At 39.8% G+C, this 12,476-nt stretch overlaps 1 protein-coding gene and 1 long non-coding RNA gene across 2 annotated transcripts in view; one reads left to right on the top strand and one right to left on the bottom strand.

The window, feature by feature from the left end:
• Positions 1–12,476, bottom strand: part of LOC104938354 (neurofibromin) — a 162,546-nt gene that overhangs the window by 49,258 nt on the left and 100,812 nt on the right. The gene's annotated exons all lie outside the window — the stretch shown is intronic.
• LOC113744938 (uncharacterized) lies at positions 654–3,398 on the top strand. Its single transcript, XR_003461906.1, has 2 exons — positions 654–1,075; positions 1,631–3,398. It is a non-coding gene; the product is annotated as an uncharacterized LOC113744938 (long non-coding RNA).

Consider the following 12,476-nt stretch of genomic DNA (forward strand, 5'->3'; position numbering starts at 1 on the left):
GCGTATTTCAATTAAAGAAAAGGCTCTTTTTTTGCTGAGCTGAATTAACATTTGTTAGAATGAAACACGCCTAATTAAATTCTTTATAAAAATGATAGGACCAATGATGATATATACAAAGTAACCAAAAATTAAATAAATTAAATAACAGTTTATATATAAGGCATACTTTAAAGGCTTGTTGCCCAGCTTTCTGCAAAATACAGTACAACTATGATTAAAAACATTATGAAAGACCAACACCATGCATTTAGCTATCACTTCCAGTGCAAGAACTGTGTGCTAAATGAGAACACAGTAGGACTGTGGACTAGGACTATTTATTCCTTATTTCTATTATTGTTGTTTTGTTTGTTTGTTATTATAGCTACTGTTGATGATTATACTGTTATTACTTTTAGAATATGATGCACTGCTGTAGATTAAATCTAGTCAGCAGTATGTCAAACCTTAAACATCTACCGCAGTAAAATAGAACATACACATTCATAACAATCCAAAGCCACATATACAACAGTAAAACGCTGGTGGGCTGTTTCACAGCACCATAAAAAAAAACTAATAATACTCACATACAGTACTTGTATTTGTCTGTTCGTTACTAAAGAGATAAAAACTTTATGGCATGTCTTCGATTTTGAGGGAGTCATGTCGATGTTAACATGCCTATCTGAAATAACAGCTACATGTAAATACATTTCATTTATAAGCGCTTTTCTGAATACTCAAAAAAGAAAAACTTGTACTGACTTATTATACTGGGTTTTTATAAATGTGATTCAGTTCAGTGTTTTCTTCAGCATTTTAGTAAGACTTTGGTGTGAAACATGAACTACTATGTTTAGCACAACAGACAGAGAATGCATAACACTGTCATCGGTTTCACAACTCACACTTCCTGTAGGCAAGAGGCAAGAATCAGTCAACATTTTAACACTTCAGTGCCCCTAGTTCCTGCTAAAGAGACATCCTGCCACATAGGCAACAACATATTATCCTACAACTAACTAACTTTTAATACATCCTAGAACGTCAAAGCTAATGAGTTACGGAGGTTATCTGTGTAAAAATATTGGTAAGTTCATTTTAATCACTTGAATTTTTTATTTTTTATTAATGCAGCTTTAGGTCCATGTATTATCTTGAGTTTGGATTGATGCTAAATGAGTGTATCTACACAAAAGTTGGAGGATGCTAAAGTAAATGGATTGATAGAGTCCAAACACAACTTAATCATAATAAAAGTAACTTTGTGATTGAGAAAAAAGTTGATGAAAAACAAAAGAAAAAGGGAAGTCAACGAAACAAGTTCTTACTTTCTCAATTAAACTGAAAACATGCTTTAGTTAAAGAGAAGAAAAAGAAATTCAAACATTGGAAAAATGCTACCAGAGACCAGTGGAAAGATGAATATAGGTCAGATTAAACTGTTGACTGCATTACTTTAAATATACCCAGTACACACCCTTGAAACATAGGCCTATTAAAAGTTGCATTTAAGGAAATGATGTTTCACCAGCATACATTTCACAACATTCTGTTTTTACGCAAACTATTTGCTCATCATAGGGCATTGCTTCAGACTGTACTCTTTGCACCTCTGAAAAATGAATTACTTCTTCTGTTCTAGATACAAAGAACCATCAACCTGCCAGGAGGGTGAAGACAACAATGACAATCAATTTCGTAAGCCTTATTTTCATAGGGTTGTTACCACTGACAGCAAGGTGCAGAGTGACTGCACCCCAGAATCACAACTTTACTTATGTGATGACAGGTGAAGCAGGGAATAAGTTCAGTCACGACCAGACGACAGCACAGGATGTATCCAGCTCAAGTCCACTCTTAGAGGACTCAAGTCATACCACCAGAAAGTCTGTCATAGCTGATGTAAATCCAACAGAGGAAAAAATGGCAAAACCCAGCACTAGACCTTCACTGCAAATGACTATTCAAACAGCAGAAACCTCTACCAATTCCACATCATCATCAACATCATCATTTCAGTTAAACAGCTCAACAGTAGAAATTAAGTCCACGACAGAAGACGCAGTAAAGACACTGACCTCCCAATTCACTAGTGCTAAATCTATCCATCCAATCACATCTACAAGTACAAGTTCAATCACTGGTAATGATTTTATGTGGTCCACCACTTTACCGGCTATGACAAAGACACCATTCATCTACACCACCGTGGCAAAGAAAGAAAAAGAACAAAATCAAACAGAAAAAAAGTCTAAAAATGGAACAAACCACAGTAAAGCCGTGGCAGGGCTAATAGGTGGAGCCCTGGTATTAATGATGGTAGGATTCCTGGTTATTTATATAAAGAAACAGAAGCTTCAGAGGCAGCAGATAACATTCCGGTCCTTCACCATTTCTAGAGGGTGGAGCTGACAATGGCCAGGTAACACTGAGGTCATCTAACCGGATTTCTCTCTCCAGCTTCCTGCCTCAGAGACTGTCCAAAAGGTTGTCCTTGCTTCCAGAAACAGATGAGGAGTTACAAGACATGACACTGGGCACTACATTTGGAGATAAACAACAGGAGAGAATATTTCAAGGAGTGGAGGAAAATGATGGGAAAAAAGCAATGGAACTGATGCAGTTGTTCCAGAAGTGAAAAGCACAGGAAACGCTCCAGAAACTCTTAAGAATTCTGTTTAAGTGTCCTCTTCACAAGCAAATGACCCGCTGTCCAAGAATAGCAAGTCAGAGGTCACAAACCTCAGTGAAGAGCATCCTACAAATCCCTCCCCCTACTCTATCTGGAACTGTGGAAAAATGCTTTGATACATGCAAATGATGGCCCGAATCCTTAACATTTTGATTTTTATTGGTTCCTAGGAAGCAACAACTGTGACCGAGAAAACAGGAAACTGATTAACATGATAAGTTCTCTAATGCAACATTCAAAAAGTGATATATTACAGCAGTGCAATAATGTTCATACAGTAGATCACAATAAAAAAATGTTTTTAATTATATTAACAGTCAAAAATAGAATATCTGCTAAACACAAACCTTTGCATTTTCAACATCTTGGCTGGCATGCAATGATGAAAAAAGGGCTGCCATATGTTTCATCTGACAGAAGTTAGAATCAGTCCACTTGATTGCACATATTTTATTTATTGAATTACTATCTGCAGAGTAATTTCTCATGTACAGTTGGCCAGAAAGAAGGTTTAATATGCTATGCACTAATTACATGTCTTTTAATTTGTTTTCCTGAATATCTGACTTTCAGATTCATTGGTTAGTGATTATACTGTCTACTACTTTCAAGATTTTTTGTTTCTCTCATGCAACATACTTGTTTGGTCACTTTCTTTCTCTGCAAGTTGAAAATAATCCTGATCTTGCAACATTAAAATATATCTGTATATTTCTAATTTGTTTTTTGTTTCTTTTATTGTATCTGGAGAGAATTATGTATGATCAACTGATAAATGACTGACTTAATGAAAGTGAAACTGGTAACTGTCATGTCTTTGAGCTGCTGTGGTTTTAGATGTCACATTACAAACAAACCCACATCCCACAAACAACGTCAACGTCCTCCTGCAGCTGTACCTTCATCGGTTCATCATCATCACATGAGATGAACTATTAAAATATGAAAACCTTGCAGACCAAGGACAAAGTAAATGACTTCAATTATACAGTTATAATACAATAATGCTAGTATTAGTATTAATTGCCATTACTGTATATACGAGAAATAGAGAGAGAGAGAGAGAGAGAGAGAGAGAGAGACTGGCGTGTGAATGAAAAATGTCTGATGCGACAATACATCATTTATAATTATAGCAATATTATAGGACTACTACCAATAATACTATTTTGCCTTTTATTACAGTATAACACACATTAACACATGCCTTGATTGGCTTTCAGTATTTTGCTACATGTGTTCAGAAGCTAGTGCTGAGCAGGTAGTGTACAGTAGGTTTCTAAAGCCTTTTGCTTCCTGCTGCAGAAAACGCCTCAAACATGAACCATAATAGTCAAATTGTGGGCCACACAGTTAAGGGGAGCTGATATTTGTCTGTCAGATCATCACATTGTGATTTCATGCATTTGAATTGCAAAAGTATGCATTATAGCTGAGTGTATTTACTGAAAAATCTACTGGCTGTTGCTGGAAACAAGTCCGATGAATGAAGAGACACTGAACCAAAACAGTAGATGCGCTGTAAAGATAAAAGCCTCTGCAGAGGGTAAAAAGAAAGAGAATGGTTGGTGATAATTCTCTGTAATACGAGTGACACCTTTCACATAACATTGTATCCACAAAGTGTATATAAGAATGCATGTGCAGGAGAGAGAGAGTGAGAAAGAAAGAGGGAGAGCTGCTAAAGCATGCTGTTGTCAGCACACACACACGTACAATTCCAGCTCTTGCTTGCCTCATCAGCAGCAGAGTGGGCTGGCTTGCTGCTGCATTTCTCTCTCATCTCTCTTTCTCCCTCCCCTCTATGCATCTCTTTCTCCTAACTCACACCTCCAGCTGCATCTGGAGCCTGCAGAGTGGTAAGCAGGACGGGGCTGGTGCTAGCAGGTAGCATGTTTAGTGCCAGGCGAGAACAGCCAGAAAAAACAACTTGAGACAACGTCGCAATTGCACAGAACCGATAAAAGACAAAGGAACAAAAAACAGAGCTGGAACGAGAGGAGGAGACACCTAGAGAAAAGGAGAGATGACAGACCAGCACTAAAAAGGATGAGGTGAGTGATTTGAAATGGAAGATAACGAAAAGCATATGACCCACATATACCTGACGGGAAGGGCAGTGGGCCATTTCATTCTAAATCCTGTTATTGCAGTAAACTACGGTGTAATGTTGTGGTGGCTCCGTAAATAAACTCCTCACTGCTCTGTCACTATGCAAATTTCTCATTTTAGTATTTCATCAAGACATTGCCAAAGATAAAACATTTACTCAGAGGACTGGCACAATCCCAGCAGAGAATCAACTGCCACCAAACAAATAATGCGACGGTGTGGGGAAATTTCTGGAAAACATTTCAAGGGTGGTAATAGCACCCACAGTGCTACCTGTGAATGCACAAACACACATGTATGTTTAGTCTATAGTTCAGAACCTCTGCATTTGCAGACAAACAGTGTATAGTCCTGAATGAACTGAGTCTCACTGCAGCACTCTGAGCTCCAGTCCCACTGGCAGAGCTTCAAGCCGGTTGGCACACAGGATGACAAGCACCCTCATAAAAGTGACCAGAAGCAGAAAGCTAAGCTACCTGTCCAACTTCAGACCAGGAATGGTCCTGACAAATAAATAGTCATAGGTCAGAACGGAAGTCTCAAACAGAGGGAGGGCAAGTTGAAGTGCGATGTGTTCTTACAGTGTGAGTACACTAAGAACTTCATCTGAGCATGTGTGAAGAATGATTGTCAGTACACAGTTGAGAATTCCTAAAGATAAGACCATAGGAAATAGCAGACAGCATAATTCAAAAACGAATTTTAAATAAAAATGTTGCAAGAATCAAGTAAACTCTGAGTTGATGGAAATGAACAGTCATTTTTACTGGCATGAATGTCATCCTGTGAATAGAGATATAGCATATAGCTCAGTCTGAAACAAGGTAAGCATGCACTTTGACATGTCCCTGTGCTTGAGCAGCCTAGACAATAAGAGATGGACAATACTTGGTGCTGGCTAAAACATTTCTAAACCCAGCACACCAAAGAAAACTGTGTGTGAACCTACAAGCCAACTGAAGTTTAAGTTACTGAACCTTCTATTTAACACTTTTCTTTCATCCTCTAGAGCCCTGACCATGCCTGCCTACTCTGCCTCTCTGCTCCTCCTGCTGCTGTGTGGCCTACTGGGAGGTTGGGTGCTGTCCATTTGCCCCTCTGTGTGCTCCTGCAGCCAGGGACACCGTGTGGTGGATTGCTCCTCACGTGGCCTGACCAAACTACCGCCTGGTCTGCAGCACAACATCCACTTTCTCAATCTCTCTTTTAATAGGTGTGTAACTGCAGCTCTGTAATGTAATTTGGTTATAGACAAGCTCTTAAAAGCTGGATTTCTGAATATGTAAGAGGTAACAGAAGGTACAAAGTTAGTTCTACAAACATAATGCAGATCTTCTGAGAGGGGAGGGTTAGAAAGTAGTGCCATTTGGTGTATGTGGATGGCAAAACAGCTTGCCAGGAAAAAGTTAAATCATGGGCCACCAACAACTAATTTATTACTGTTGTACTGTTTAAAATATGATCTGCCTGAGCCTCAAACATGAAAATGTCAATTCAGTTCAATCTATATAGTGCCATATGATAACAAATGTTATCTCATGACAATTTTCATATAGAGCAGGTCTAGATCGTACTCTTTAGGATGTCATGTGTATATGTCAGAATGAGAGCAGTAAATACACCATGGGACAAGTGCATCTATGGCTAATGACTATTCTCTGCAGCAATACATTACGTGGTCTGTTATGTAGTAGTCACTTATGATAACTACTGTTAGCAAATGTAGCATAGATAATGTTAGGTATTACACAGTAAATTTGCTGACTTAACTTGTCTACAGTTACGTTTTAACCTTTCCCATTATACCCTTATCCTCATATCCAAAAGGCACTGCCGTTCAGCAAAATTAGCTAAATGTATTTACCTTAACTTGTATCTCAGTTTTCTTATTTAATTTTGGAGAAACTGTCTGTCTATATATACACACACATATACACACACACACACACATATATATATATATATATATAGACATTATACTATTCTTGCTTTACTTGTGCTTTGTTCTTTCTGTTTATTCTTTTCTTGTTTATTTTGTTTCTCTTTTTGTTGTTGTTGTTTCTTTTTTTTCTGATTATAAAGGATACAATGCATCCTTGTTCTTTAATCTGTTTATTTTCCACTAATCAGATTTGTTGTTCCTTCTTTGTACATGTAGACAGGCATTACCCACATATTCCTATCTGCTTATTTTTACCTTTTTCTTCTTGCACTCTGCATTTTACTATTAGCACTCTTTTCTATTTATGCCAACTTTTGTCTTTTCTTTATTTTCTTTCGTGTTAGATTATTATTGGCTTCCTCATGACTCGCTCGTACTTTAGATCGCGTGTCCTGCCTGGTTGTTGAAATATGGCTTATGTACCGCCTTATGTAATGCAATTGTCAATCCTTGTTTGACTGACCTTGGTAGGACCAAATTAGCACCAAGCAATCTATCTACTATTCGAAAGATAGCATTGTCTGCATATTTTCCTCTCTTTTTTTACCTGTGAGCTCTTCTGCATCTGGAAGCATTACATGACAGCTGTGGATATGGCTGCTTTTCTGGCATCATTTTTTTATGCTTGCTTTTTAATTTTCCACCACCAACTCGTGATCTTCATCTATGTCCGTGTGAGCGCCCATAGCCGATTGCACCAGGCAGGACGTCAGGAACCATTCGGAACCTTTTAAACATAGCTTAATTTCTGGTAAATTTCTAAAATAAATCAATGGAACAAATATGACACATCAAAAACTTTAATAACTTAATTAAATCCCCTTTATCCTCCTCACAATGTAGACCACCGCACAAACGCATCTTAATGACTCCTTCCATTACACATAAAAGGCATCTATCATCTGACGTCCCTGTCCTTCCATTCAAATATCCCCAACTCATGTCTTCTGGTATATGTCTCTTGCTATTTCGACCGCCTTCCCCTAGGGGATGAAGCAATGCAACTAGGACCTGAACCAAAACTATCATGCATGACATGATTCATCGACTGTGTCTGGTCGGTTTAATCAGGATGTGAGATGAGCTATTGCACATTAACCACTTCTGTGATTCATTCAGATATTTTGAGTACTTTTCTATTCTTGTAAGTTTATCCAGTTCATGTTTGTGTCAGGGTTTGAACTCGTCCATATTGTGCATGTTGAGTCTCCATCTTTTAAATTGATGATAAACTGTGGAAGGCAGTAATAGCCACAAACGTTTTTACAAGGAAAATTAAAATAAAGGTGCGAAATTGGAGTTACTTGGTCTATATTCACAGTTCAAAATTAAATCCAGTGAGTAGTGTGTTCTTTATGCCGTCAGTGTAGTTCAGAGGTGATGATTAAATCTGTCATCATGACTAAAATAGTCAGTGGTGACAGTTGTGGCGGTCTAAACGGGAGTCCCCTCCCCCCCCTTCCCCTCCCCCCCCTTCTTCCTGCCTTCTCCCTCCCTCCTCTTCCCTCCTTCTCTCCTCCCCCCTCCCCTCTTTTCTCTTTTTTTTTCTTTTTTTTTTTTTTTTCTCTCCTCTCCTCCTTCTTCTCTTTTTCTTTCCTCTCTCTTTTCTCTTTCCCTTCTCCCTTCCTGAAACGTTATCTCTTCGTGATTTGTTAGCGCCCTTTACCGTGCTTATCCTCGGTCTGTGTACCCGTGCGGCTTGTCTGTTTCTTGTCTGCTTTGTGTGCTGTCGATCCCCTCCTCCCCTCTGCTACGTGTTCACAATTCTCTCCTTCCTGCGTGGCACTCCGCTTCGTGCCCCCTCCTCCGACCCCTTCTCATACGCACTTGTTAATCCCCGTTTCATTCACTTCTCTTTGTCCAGGATACGTTTCCCAGTTCAACTAACAAGTGCCCGATTTTTTGCCATTCGGTGATCATTCATAGTACGTGAAACCTCCTTTACTTTCTTTCGGCCTAGCTCGCCTACTTTCGTCGCCTATACCTTCATGTGGCCCTTCCCTCTGCTTATTGTACCCCAATCGGTTCGGCTTCCCTGCCCTTGTTGCCTTTATTTCAGTGTTCCGCAGAGCTGTTCCCTTCTCCTGCTCCTCTTTGTCGTGTACCCAGCTGGGTTTTTTGCCCTACATGCTCGGGTCCTCTTTGTTTCTCTTTTTCCCCCCCCTCCCCTCCCCCCCTCCTCCCCTTTTTTTCTTTCTTTTTTTTCCAACCTTGGGGCCCGCCCCTAATGACGGTCGGTCATATCCTGCCCGCTTTCTCTTCGCTTCAGACCTCATCTCAGCGGATTGCTCTTTTGTTATTGCTTTTCCTTCCTTCCCCCTTTCACACAGCACCAGGCGCCGCCCTCCTTCCACCCCAGTATTCTTTCATCTTCACTTTCTTTTTCCCCACGCCACCCTTACCACCACTTATTTAAACACGATTAGTCCTCAGACAAACCTGCGTGTAAGCGTTCCGTCGCATTGCCCTCTTTAACTCTTGGGTTGCCTGGTAGCCGATCCACTCGCAGTCAGCCACGCTGACCCCTTCTTGTCGCCCTCCGCCCACATTATTACCTTTCTCGCCCGATTCTTCAAATCATATATCCTCTCCACTCCATCGGTCTCCCGCCCCGCCCATTTCATTCCCGCTGTTCGTGCTTACTGTCCACTTATACCCCTCTGTCGTTTGCGTGATCTCTCTCTTCCCGAGCGCTGCGCAGCTTCTTGGTCGCTTTTCGGCCGTGTTGTATGTAATGAACTATATCCTTCATCTCTCTCTCAGTCCTCATGTCTGACCATATGTCCTCTCCCTCCCTCCCTTCTTCTTCCTTTTCTTCTTCCTCTTCTCTCCTGCCCTCTATTTCCCGCATGATCTCTTCTCTAGTCGTCTGACTGTTTGTGTCTCCGTTTTTATTCCCGCGCTTTTTTACGGCCTACCGCTTTGTCGATTTCCTGCCGTTTTTTTTTCGAGGATCTTCTCCCTTCCCACTACTGAGAGCTCCGACCGTCGCTTAGGCGGGGTGCGGCAAGCTTCTCCATTTGTGCTGGTTTGTAGGATCACCGGTCTAGCGGGTCTTAGTGCCGGCTGCTGGATCGAGTAGGGGCTCGACTGCGCCTGGCCACGACGACTTTCGCAACGCCGTTTGCCAGAAAGCCGCCTGGACCTTGTTAATCAGTTGCGTCCTAGAGAGGCCACCCCGCCCTTTGTATGCATGCCCGCCAGACTGAGATCTACACTAGTCAAGCCGTACCATTACCTAACTAGAAGACTTAGTATCTGATAGTCCCCCGGAGCATGTCTTACTATTCTCCACCTTTCCCCTCCCCGCCCACACCCCTACATACCGTCCACACCCGCACATCGGCATATGGCTGGTATTGTAGTAGTAGGCCTACTCATCTAGTCCTATCCACGATACTTATTTACTCTACTTTCTATTTCTCTTTTTTCATATGGTTTGCCCCTTTCCATCTGTGGTATCCAATCACTGATTATACTAGCGATATCATACACTGCAATATTATATATAATCTATGTATATTATGTATGTATGTATTGTATATATTCTCTACCTTTATCTGATGTATTAGTTAGATCCTTTATTTCGAATAATAAATACTATTCTGATATTTCGCTCATTTTAACCCAAATCTTCTTCTCAGCTTCTAGTTAGATAAAATGATACCTTTATATTTATGATCATATTTATTGATAGAGATATCGCACAGTGTGTATAGAGTTATACCGATACTAGATACTTTTTTCATGATTAATTATGATACATTGTGTATTATCTGACGTTGTCGCTAATATGTTGTATTGATGTGATATATATATATATATAGAGTATATGTATCTCTGTGTGCGTTTTCTCTATCTATCTATATAGTGCTGCACGCCACTATCTATCTATATATCTACTGTATACTATATTATCTCTATATATCTATTATTATATATATATATATCTATATATGTCTGATCTAATGTAGTAGTAGATAGTGGTATATATATGTTATTGTGCTCTATACTGTTCTCGTACTATTGCACGTTTCATCCTGATAATGTAGCTATAAGAATATACGAGTTAGATACGACTGTTTAATATGTGTGGTTACATACCTTCTGCTCCTTTGGCATGATACTATAGGTCACCACGTATTGCCTTTTTACTTTATGAGATGTTATATTCCTGTGTCCTTTTATCATATTTAGATATCAACGTTGTAACTCGTCTCCCCTTTTCCTTCCGTCAACATTTTCCCGATTATGCATACGACTGCTTACTATCCTGCTTTCTATATTGTGTGTGTACATTTGTCATTATACTAGGTACTTTATCATATAGTTTACTGAGTGCCTACCTACCCGCCCATCGTCTAAAATTTCTTAGCCTTGCTAGAAGATATCGTTACTGATTTACTCATTTTAGAAGACATTACAACTGCCCGGTAGGATGATATTTAATGCACATTAATTTTCGACAATCCACCCCAGCAGTCCTACTTAGCTTATAATTACCCTAGCGCCTGCTCCGCTTCCGGCATGCCCATTTTGATTTCATTCTCTGTCTCCGCGCCACTTGTTAATATGTCACTCGTCCTAGCTTATTGCTTCTGCAGATTGTATAAATTTCCTGTGGTGGTGTGTCTCACGGGGGATTACACGATCCGTCTTTCTCCCAAATTACCCCGCCCGCACTTGCCGTGGCATCTGATGCCTTGGTCCCCCGCGAGTTGCTTTACAGCTCTTTTCAACTGAGACTTAGCCCATTAGCTTAATTATTTACCCCGGTCACCCCCCCCCCCCCATGTCGCCTCTCCTGTTTTCTATCTTCCATCACGCTTCCTGTCTATCTCCGCGGTCCCACGATCTTCATTGCGCCCACACACTCCTGTACCTCTTTATGCCGCCGGCCAACGTTAAACGTATTCTAGACATCCAGCTTCCAGCATACGCACAATACCTGCTCTACGTGTAGTGCAGTACTGTGCGCACATATATTGATCATTGACAGCTATCTAATCCTAAAGTGTTAGCAGTCATGCTACTTATGTCTTACATGATAGCCTATCCTGAATAGAAGGGAAGTGGGTCTATGTATTTACTTTCTATGATCTATCCTAACTAAAGGAGAGTCTATGTTTTATATGTCTATGATCTATCCTAACTAACGGAGAGTCTATGTTGTATTATGTCCTATATTCTTACTATCCTAACTAAAGGAGAGTCTGTGGTGTAAAGATGGATAAGGACGGACCTTTTAGGGGGAACATTTCATTTTAAAAAGTTGCCGACGGCTCGTTGGACAAAAACAAGGCAATTTGCACAGTTTTGCAAAGCCGAATTTATTCCACAGAAGTAACACGACTTTAACATTCACCTCAAAGCAAAACACCCAGTCTTCACATACAGGAGTGTGGCACTCGTCAGTATATTTCCTCATTCTGGCTTTTTTCTGTTTGCACTGTGCATATGTGCACCTTAAGCCCAACATGAATGAATTTCTATACTTTATCTGAGTTTCTACATTAATTTGATCATTTTACATAAATAAATATTCATTATAGCTTCAGTCTCAGAAAAATGCATTTAATTTATTGATACATTTATTGATAGATTAATCGCGATTAATTACAGAAATTTTTGCGATTAATTAGTTAATTTTTTTTTAATCGATATATATGTGTGTGTTGTGTGTGTGATATATATGTGTTGTCATATATATATTATATATATATATATATTCTATATATATAA

The sequence above is a fragment of the Larimichthys crocea genome, unplaced genomic scaffold, assembly GCF_000972845.2.
Source record: "Larimichthys crocea isolate SSNF unplaced genomic scaffold, L_crocea_2.0 scaffold320, whole genome shotgun sequence".
Taxonomy (NCBI): domain Eukaryota; kingdom Metazoa; phylum Chordata; class Actinopteri; family Sciaenidae; genus Larimichthys; species Larimichthys crocea.